This window comes from Prionailurus bengalensis, chromosome B2, assembly GCF_016509475.1.
Source record: "Prionailurus bengalensis isolate Pbe53 chromosome B2, Fcat_Pben_1.1_paternal_pri, whole genome shotgun sequence".
In the NCBI taxonomy this organism is placed as follows: domain Eukaryota; kingdom Metazoa; phylum Chordata; class Mammalia; order Carnivora; family Felidae; genus Prionailurus; species Prionailurus bengalensis.
Genome location: NC_057349.1, coordinates 15,088,017 through 15,098,786, shown reverse-complemented (window position 1 = coordinate 15,098,786; position 10,770 = coordinate 15,088,017).

Genomic DNA, 10,770 nt, shown 5'->3' with positions numbered 1-10,770 from the left:
TATATATATATATTTAATGTTTATTTATTTTGAGGGAAAGAGAGAGACAGAGTATGAGCAGGGGAGAAGCAGAGAGAGAGGAAGACACAGAATCTGAAGCCGGCTCCAGGCTCTGAGCTGTCAGCCCAGAGCCTGTTGCAGGGCTCGAACTCACGAACCGTGAGATCATGACCTGAGCTGAAGTCGGACGCTTAACCGACTGAGCCACTCAGGCGCCCCAAGCATTAATTATATTTTAACTAAAAATTAAGAAGAATAGATAACTTTGGATTTCTTGATGATACTTTAGGAAGACACTCCTTCTAAAACAAGGCTACCCAATACGCCGCATATGTACTTTTTAACATTCTAGTAGCCACGTTATAGTGAAAAGAAACACATGTAATAATTTTAATGTTTTGCTTAACGGAACATATTAAAAACATTCCGACACATAAATATTCTTAATGACGTATTTGGGGGTTATTGTTCCCAGTCTTTGAAATCTGGTGTGTATTTTGCACTTCCTGAACATGCCAATTTGGACTGGCCCCATTTCAAGGGTTCACCAGTCTCACGTGGCTGGTCGTGGCTACTAAATTGGACAGTGCAGCTCAGGAAAATCTTTTTAGGAAAGCAAATTCGCTATTTTAGGTATCTCAAAAACGGTGAGGATAAGAAAGGCTTAGTCATGCATCCACACAAAAATTTCTCAGCTTCAGCACCTTCATTTCCAACTTAACTAATTGGATTAATGGCCACCACTTAACTTGTTCAAATGGCATCCCCTGGCAGGTACGGTGGAATATTCTAGAAGGACAGTTTCCTTGCAAGTTTGTCATTTGGTCTAAAAGCTAGAATGGAGCTGACCTGAAGGTAAAACGAAATCTCCTTGGGGAAAGTGAATGTCTGTAAGAATACCTCACAGAATAAGGCAGGACCAGGTCACTAAGGAATTCACTGAGTGTGGACCCAAAAGTGGACTTTTCCAGGCTTTTAGCATCTGAGAGCAGGGCTGGCCAACTTATTGGCCCTTCACTGTATTCAGTTCTCAACCAGGCAGTAATGTATATGTCAACATACATTAGTGAGGGACTTTTTGAAAAATTCTTCATTGAAAACGAGATCGAAAAAAAAAAAAATCAAACAGACCAAACGATACTGAGTTGTATGTGGTAACAACTGAGAGTTCTTTCAGTTCTTACCATAGTTTCAAAGACAACTACTGGTATGTATTCTTCCAGACCTTTATCTATGAGACTGTGTCTATGTGTCTGTCTGTCTATTATCTATCTATCATCTATCTATCTATTTATCTAGAAATTCTTTTGCGCAGAAATGGGATCACCCCACACACATGTTCTGTAGTCCCTCTTTTTTTTATGTTTATTTATTTATTTTATTAAAAAAATTTTTTTTCAGCGTTTATTTATTTTTGGGACAGAGAGAGACAGAGCATGAACAGGGGAGGGGCAGAGAGAGAGAGGGAGACACAGAATCGGAAACAGGCTCCAGGCTCTGAGCCATCAGCCCAGAGCCCGACGCGGGGCTCGAACCCACGGACCGCGAGATCGTGACCCGGCTGAAGTCGGACGCTCAACCGACTGTGCCACCCAGGCGCCCCTATGTTTATTTTGAGAGAGCACGTGAAAGCTCTCGTGAGCAGGGGAGGCGCAGAGACAGAGAGAGAGAGAGGAAGAGAGAGAGAGAGTCCTAAGCAGGTTCTGTGCTGTCAGCACAGAGGCGGACACAGGGCTCCAGCTCATGAACTGTGAGATCATGACCTGAGCTGAAACCAAGAGTCGGCTGCTTAACCGACTGAGCCATCCAGGTGCCCCGATTTTAAAATAAGAAATCAATATCTTTCTGTGTATCTTACATATTTTATTATTTGCAATGACTGCATAGTATTATATGCTATGAATGTGCCAAATTTCTTTAGCCACATGACTGTCGATGGATGTACAAGTTACTTCAAATTTCTGCTATTACAAAACTGCTTCATGGCACATCCTTGTACCTCTACAATTGCACGCTTGTGTATCTGTGCACGACAGATTTCCAAGAATCGAGATAGCAGGGTGAAAGGTATCTTAAATTTAAATTAAATTTAAAGGTAGCTTAAATTTTGACGAATACTGCGAAACTGCCTGACAGCCTATCACAAGCCCTTGTCTCCTGACTTCATCTGGAAATACCAATGTTCCTGTTGCAGGAAAGTGGCCAGCCTTCCCGAGGAACAAGCTGTTTCTACTCTCCACCATAAAATGGATCTTATATTTCCATTAATTAATATGTGTGGTTTCAATTGGTAATAACATTGTTCCGCTTTACAGCTTCTCAGACAGGTAGCAAACCCAGAAAACATCAGCCACCCCGGATATTTTTTTTTTTTTTTAATTTAAGTTCTTGACATTCCTTTGGTGATTCACAAATGCCAGAAAATAAATGCCATGCTCCCTGGGGCCTAAATGAAGATACTGTGGGTTCTGGATTCAGTAAATGATCTTTTAAGAAAACATTGTATGGGGCGATGACTCACTCACCCCACGTAGCTGTCCTCTAGCTCTGTCCTTTAGAGGAAGCCTTACTGTGGGTCTGCTAGTACTTTTCCTCCCTCTTCAAGAATTTCCTTAAGAAGGGACGCCCAGCAGGTGCCAAGGTCAGCCTCGCCGCCGTTCCCTTCCCCGGAGCACCATGCCACGGTCGGTCCGTAGTGCATGGCCGGTGGTTGGCGCAGAGTAAGCCGGCGCTCATGGCAGATGCTCAGCAGTCACAGCCAGTAGCCCAGCAGTGGCAGCAGCCGGGGATTCACGCTGCAGCCTGAAAGTTGAGTTTTGGCTCGTGAGGTTACAAGTGTATCCTGTGTTTACAATGAAACACAAGGCCCCCCTCCCGCCTCTCCTACTGGAGCCCTCCACGGGACTGAGGCGCGGTTTGCAGGGAGTGAAAGCAGACCCAGGTGGGGCGATGTCGGGGAAAGGGGGGGGGGGAGGAGGAGGAGGAGGAGGAGGAGGAGGAGGAGGACGTTGGGTGTCCCTTGGCAGCTCCACGCAGGCTGCGGCAGTGGCAACAGGAGCTCGGGTACCAGTTGCTCAACACTTTATCAGTTTGCACTGCTCCTTCTCTCTTCAGTGATTTTCCATTTTGAGGGTACAGCTCCATAGAGGAAAGGTGTGGTGGTGGTGATGGGGGGGGGGGGTGGCTCGGGATGTCCAGTGCGGGAAATCAAGGTGGGGGGGGGGGTGCCCGCCCGCTAGGACGGAAACAAGAATTGGCCGTGGGCTCGCTCCCCTCGGTCCCCTTCCCCTGTGGCCCGGGCGAGACACACGATTTGGCGAGGGAGACGAGAGAGGGGCGTGTTTGTGGTGGCGGCGGTTCCAGGCGGGAGGGGGGGGGGTCCTTGCCCCCTCGGAGCACCCAGACTGCGGAGGAGGAGGAGGAAGAGGAGGGCGGGGGTCCAGGCGGCGGCCCCGCGCGCCCGGGACCCCGGCTGCCCTGGGGTCCCCACCGGGCCCGGGGGCCCCCTGGCGGTTGCCATGGTGACGCAGGGTCGGCGGCTCGGCGCAGTGGAAACAAAGCGGCCCGCCCGCTCCTCGCCCGAGCTCCTCCTCCGCGGGCACCTCCCTCCCCCCCGCCCCCCGCCTCTGGCCCCGCCGCCGCCGCCGCCGCCGCCGCCGCCGGAGCGGCTCCCGGCCCCGCCGCCGCCGTCGCCGCGGGCCAGGTAAGCGAGAGAGCGCGCCCGCGGCCGATGGGGGAGGGGAGGCTGGGGCGGGGCGCCCGCGGGTGGGGGGGGGGCGCCCGCCGAGGGGAGCGGGCTCGGGTCCGACCGCGCCCGGGTCCCCTAGGGGCGCGTCCCCCGCCGGGCTCCGGCCGGGTGCGCCCCCGACGCCGCGGCCTCCCGCCCAGCGCCCCGCGCCGGCGCCTCCAGCCCGGCCGCCCGCGGCCCCGGACGGCGGCCGGCAAGGCGGGCAGAGCCTCCGCGGGTGGGCGCGCCGCCGGGGCTCCGACGGGGTGCGCGGCGCGGGGCTTCCCGAGCGACGGGGCGTGGGGCAGGCGCCCTCCGGTTTTGCTGGTTTGGCGTGTTCGCGAGGCTTTGGGGGAAAAAAGATGGGACGCCGTTTCCCTTTGGACTCGCCCGGTGGACTTCCTAACCGATCCTCTCCGAGGACGGGATGGGAGGCTCGCAGGGGCGAGCAAGCCAGGCGGCGGTGGTGGTGGTGTTGTTGTTGAACAGTCTCTGGAAAGCGAGCCCGTGCTTAGGTGCCCCTGCCCGGTTTGGTGCTTCCGAAGTTCCTTTGGGTTTTGAACATAACGACCTTTATCTTTGCAAGGTGTAGTCGCTAAACTTGCAACCGAACGGGAAGGGCAGCCCGGGTTTCCCATCCGGCGGTACCAGAGTTCCTGGCGGGACCAGTACTTTGCGGGTTAGATCCTTGGCCCCCCCCGGGGGGCGGGGGACATTGTTACTGTTTCTGGAAGGTATTGTGTTCGCGCTTTAAGGGACTGCAAAATGCCTCGCGTTTCTCTGCGTGAGGGAGCAGCCCGGAGCAGCTCCCGAGGCAGGTGTAGCGGCCGGTGTTTGCACCCGGGCGTTAAGGGCGGGGAGAGAGTGAAGATGCGGTTGCCAAGGGCGTGAGGGTACCGCTCGGGGGAATTGCTCAGGTGATTGGTGCATGCGTCCTTTCTCAAGGGCCCCAAGCCTTGCCATCATTTCGTGATACTTTGTGGCAGACACAGGGAAAGAATTCAAGATACGATTGTAAAGACGGCGTTGGGGCTACTTAGGCAACACGTGTGATACTGGGAAAGAAACCTCGCCCATCCATCCGGAAGGCAATAATATATTAACATTGTTTGTCTTCATTGGGGAGCGACGTCGACTGGGAACTGGGAAATGTTTCAACTTAAGTTGTTGCTCCCAACTTAGTAAAATAATACACAAGTTGGAGTAGATGAGTTAGAGAACATTCTGCGGAATACAGGAAATTGTGTCTTTGCTCTTTTAAAAGGTAGTTGGTGAAAAGAAACCGGTGGCACGGATCATTTTGCATTGCAGTTAAGTTGATTAGAATTATGGCTATTAAAGCTAGTTGAGCTTTGAGGCGTGAAGTGATTAATAATATCCCCTCTTCCTCCTCGTGGGATTTCAACACCTGTTAGCCTGCTGATTACCAGGTTTCCAAGTCAGTTTGTGTTTGCCAGCAATTGTAAGTGATGTTACTTCATTAGAAGATCGTATTGAAGACTGAAAGACGAAGTTGCCACAACAGTTTGCAGGTTCCTTCACAACCGGGGGTGGTTTTTGAAACTGATTTTCAGCTGCCGTGCTTAACGCTCACCGATGGTGGCAATGAGAGAGACAGTAGTGAGATGTTAGGTCTGTTTTGAGAAGGTAACCAGGAGAGAAAATCAGTATTTTCTCATTGAGGCGTGAAAGGCAAACAGAATATTGAAGCCTAGACACATGATATAGACACGGGAGGGAGTTTCTTGCTTTGTAGTAAAAATAATGATTTCTCTTGCGTGTTTGGGGGTACCAAGATTATAGCTTTATCCAGATATTTGTTAGCAAATCCAGCATTCTACTGCAAGGCCTCTGGACCTGCTTTTCAGCCAGATGGAGCCCTCACGGTGGGTCCTAGCCTCAATAGTTGACGTGGTGGCCCTTAGCTTGTATTCTCAAGAACGGAGATGCAACCCACTGTTGGCTCAGCACCACGAGGACTCATGGTTTGCCTTTGCTGCTAACTCACACAAGGCACAAGACTCAACGGAGTTTGGCATTTCTAAAGCTGTCTTTCTGTCAAAAAGTAAAGTCCGTAAACATCAGGAATAAACAGTCACGGACTGCAGGCGCCGCTTTGTAGTGGTTTGTTTCCACCAGTGTCTGAAGCGTGAAATGGAGCTGTTGTCGGGGCGGTGAAAAAGAACTTGGCGTGTTCATGTATGTTGCTGGCATTCCGAGGTATGTGCGTCCCCAGATGATGAAAGAAAGAAGTAGTTGTGACATCCTCAGGATCTCCTTAGGAAATAAATGCACGTGGAAAAGTGTGCTTTATGTCCTTGGTTTAGCTTAGCCACCTGGTGGACGTAGAAAACAGCCCAGCGCGTCCTCAGGTGTAAAAAACCCTACTTGTCCCTCCTGCTTATCCATAGGGGTGTGACTCTTGCGCATTTCTAGCCCGAAGACTCTGTATTTTAGGGAGTACAGCTGGTCCTAATTTTTGGTATAAGTTGTAAAATAGGGTCTGATCACTGTAATCACAGCCCTTGTCCTACAAGAGGGATTCTGTACCTTAACTTACCAAGCGTGTCCGCAGCTATGAGACAAACCGCGGAATGTTCTTGTTGAAGTTAGGATGAACACACTCGTGACACTGAAAGTCCGTTGTTTTGTAACCACGTGAGCCCGCTTGGGCAGCAGAAGGCCACGGAAGCCTTTATTGCCTGTTTCTGGGTCAACGTTCTCTTGCAGTTTCTAGTAGCAGTGTGCTGACGGGTTCGTAATTTGGCATCTAGTACAAAGTGGTGTAGCATTTATAAAAGCGCATTTGTGAAGGCCGATAGGTTTTGAATGGCGTCTTCGTTACCAAAACACTCAGGCTCAGATCTGTGCCTGGGGGTGAGTAATGTGGTCCCTGAGACTAGCTCGAGGAAGAGTGAATTTTTATAAATATTCATATTTAATGAATATAATTTCAATATTCAGTAATGAATGTAAATATGAATTTTATTCATATGTAATGAATTCATATAAATATGAATATTTATAAATATTCACTGACCTGCTGTGCATGGTGGGTATTGATCGGAACTGTGGTGCTGAGAAGCGGCATGGGAGACACATGATGGTGGCGACAGGAAGTGGCGTTCTGGGTTATGGAATGTTCTGGAATCCGTGGAAGTGTAGCATGGATTGTCAGTGGTGATTGATGGAGATTGAGAAATGTCTGTTGGGCGTAGGTCTCTCTTTTCGTGTTCCCCGTTAAAATGAAGATCCCACGTCTTCGTTAAACCACTTTCTAAACCACAGAGCTTGGGGATAATATGTACGTTTCTACTGTCTGCCACTTGGAGTGTTACAAATACAGGTCTAGGTCAATGATTGATTTCCTTACCTGCCAGTTATTGGTAGCAATTACACAGTACAGTTTTGGACATCAGTCAACCAATGGTTATCAGGTGTTTCCTTCTATATATTATGTGTTGCTTGATCAAAGGCATCCGAACCCTTATGGATGAGGAATTACTTGTTTCCAACTATTATGATTATTTCTTTCATTTCCGAACTCATTATGTGCAATAACCAAATGGTCTCCTTTGGCCTAGTTTTCAGCCTCATTTTTCTTTTAAATTAAAAAAAATGCATGGGGCGCCTGGGTGGCTCAGTCGGTTGAGCGTCCGACTTCAGCCAGGTCACGATCTCGCGGTCTGTGAGTTCGAGCCCCGCATCAGGCTCTGGGCTGATGGCTCAGAGCCTGGAGCCTGTTTCCGATTCTGTGTCTCCCTCTCTCTCTGCCCCTCCCCCGTTCATGCTCTGTCTCTCTCTGTCCCCAAAATAAATAAACGTTGAAAAAAAATGCATATTTATTTATTTTGAGAGAGAGAGCACACGCACAAGCACGAGGAGCAGAGAGAGAGAGGGAGAGAGAGACTCCTAAGCAGGCTCCATGCTCAGTGCGGAACCTGCTGCGGGGCTCGATCCCACGACCACGAGATGATAACCCGAGCAGAAATCAAGAGCCAGACACTTAACTGACTGAACCACCCAGGCATCCCGAGCCTTCTTTGTCTTATGGGGAAAAGTCACCAGTTAACACCTTGATGATTTTTAAATAATTTTATGTCCCCAGAGCTTTAAAAACATGATTTGGCTAATTTGTTATTCAACCAGAAGAATATTTAGAGGCTTAGTTTATAGTAGTGCGCATTAAAAAAAAAAAAAAAGCCCAGGGGTGCCTGGGTGGCTCAGTCAGTTAAACGTCCGACTTCGGCTCAGGTCACGATCTCGTGGTCCGTGAGTTTGAGCCCCACGTCGGGCTCTGGGCTGATGGCTCAGAGCCTGGAGCCTGCTTCCGGTTCTATGTCTCCCTCTCTCTCTGCCCCTCCCCCATTCATGCTCTGTCTCTCTCTGTCTCAAAAATAAATAAACATTAAGAAAAAAAAGCCCAACCCATATTATAATCTGACATATTGGACGTTTACAGAGCTGTGTGGTGAATAGGAAAATTTGGCATCCTGTAGGGTGATGAATTGTGCATTTCCCTAAGTGTCTCACGTTAGATTTTTACCTTACGATGAGTAGAAGTAAAGGCCAAAAGGCCATGAGGTAGAGTCTTCAATGAGTTAAAAGATGTTTAAAGGGAGTGTGATACACACTGAAAGCCTGCAGGGCATGATGGTCAAGGGGATGGGAAGAAAAAAAGACTTTGATAGCATTAATAATCTCTTTATCACCTTATGGTCCAAACTCCTGAAGCAGTCACCGAAGGGCTGTTTCCATGGTTTTCAGAGGCTGGCCACTTCTACACCAGAGATGTGGGTCCTGGTCACTGATCCCCACCTTTTCCCCTGACTAACCAAAAAGCGACTCCCGTGAATTGTGACTAAGTGCACTTTGAATATTATAAGCCTCCGATAAAGGTACAAGAGTAGAGGGTTTGTGTGTGTGTGTGTGTGTGTGTGTGTGTGAGTATTATGTAATCAGATTGTTCCAGTAGACCAGTTAGATTAATCAAGACAGTACCGGAAGTATAAAACTATGCGTTTGTCTAACACATTTGGTGTATTTAAGTGGGAAACTGTGTTTCTGAGTGTCAGTCCATTAGGAACCTTCTTCCCTTTCTTATAACCACAGTCCTTCAATGAAGACATGGCATTTTACACAATTTTATCACGCTGTGACATGTCAGGCATGGTTATATTGACGAATAGATGCTTACTCAAACTCTTGAATTGTAAATCTGCAATAAAAGGTTTCTGTGTGGTCTTGTCTGGCATTTCATCCTGTCGCATCCGGTTTTTCTCAGACCACGTTCAGTATGATTGACGTTTCATCTTTTTTCTGTCCATCAGTCACATCCTCACTAGGGCTTCTGATGGGGCAGATCCTGTGCGAAGCACTGCACAACTCTTAGCTTATTTTTAATGCTCACAGGAGCCCTATGCGGTAGGTACTTTTGTGGTCCCCAGTTTAAGATGGAGAAAACTGATGTGACCGCTCTCTGATGTATTCACCTAAAGGTACACAAAATACACCAGAATCCCAGCATTTAAAAAAAATTTTTTATTATTTTTTTAACGCTTATTTATTTTTGAGACAGAGAGAGACACAGCATGAACAGGGGAGGGGCAGAGAGAGAGGGAGACACAGAATCCAAAGCAGGCTCCAGGCTCTGAGCTGTCAGCACAGAGCCCGATGCGGGGCTCGAACTCACGGACCGTGAGATCGTGACCTGAGCCGAAGTCGGACGCTTAACCGACTGAGCCACCCAGGCGCCCCAATCCCAGTGTTTTGATGGGAAGGAGTGTAGGCAGCTTTGCCTTTTTTTTTTTTCCTTCAGTTCACTGGTGTGTGTGTGTGTGTGTGTGTGTGTGTGTGTGTGTGTGTGTGTAAAGTGTAGAAATGATGGCACTAATCGTTGTGGCACTCCGGCTTTTTTTCTTTCTTTTCAGTGAAAAGAAACAAAGCCTAAAGTCACAAGAAGCTTTTGTTCGTAGTATATTGTGACACGTACCAGGATTCTTTTCTGTGTATAGAAACTGGCAGAGATTGATTTGCAGAAAAGATACTTTCTGAAGGTAGTTGTCCTTTCATTATGGTTTGTATTCTGTACTAAAAGAATACATATTTTCTATGGTGTTGGCATGGAATATACCTGTAAATATATCTTTTGAGTGTTGGTCTATTTTGCGTTGCCTTTTGTGCGCTGTCCTCAATCTGGGCTCACCTGTTTTGTCCTTAGCTGACTTCCTGCCCCAAGGACTAAGTGATACTCCTTTTTTACTCTCTTCCAAGATAATTCTGTGTATACCTTAAAAAAAAATTGGCACGTTGTGTTGAAAGATACATAGGTCTGTTTTTTTTTTTTGTTTTTGTTTTTTTTTGTTTGTTTGTTTTTTTTGTGCTAGACTGTAAGCTTCTCAAGAACAACAACTATGTCTTAACTCATTTCCAAAGATCAGGTAGGTACAAGTATGCTTTTCTTAATTGAATACTTAAACGATTTTTTATGTGATATAAAATTACTACATGTTACTCTAGTTCCGAAGTCAGCAGTGAGAGCTTAAAAAAAAAAATCAATTTTAGGGCCTTAGGAAACGGACTCAAGTTTAATGTATCATTTGGGCACTATAAAATTAACTTGAGCTTTTAGCTACTTGAAATAGAACATTAGAAATCACATCACAATTCTGTTTCAACTTATTTGGATTTCTGATATTCATGCCTTAAAAGGTTATATATAAAAAGCTTAAAAACATAGTAGCTAGCTTGTTGTGATGAGCACTGGGTGTTGTATGTGAGTGTTGGAGCACTAAATTGTACACCTTAAACTGATCTTACACTGTATGTTAACTGGAATTTAAATGCAAACTTAAAAAATAGCTAGCAGGGGCACCTGGGTGGCTCAGTCGGTTAAGTGTCTGACTTCAGCTCAGGTCATGATCTCACTGTCCATGGTTCGAGTCCATGGGGCTCTGTGCTGACAGCTCAGAGCCTGGAGCCTGCTTTGGATTCTGTGTCTCCCCCTCTCTCTGCCCCTCCCCCGTTTGCACGCTCCCGCGCTT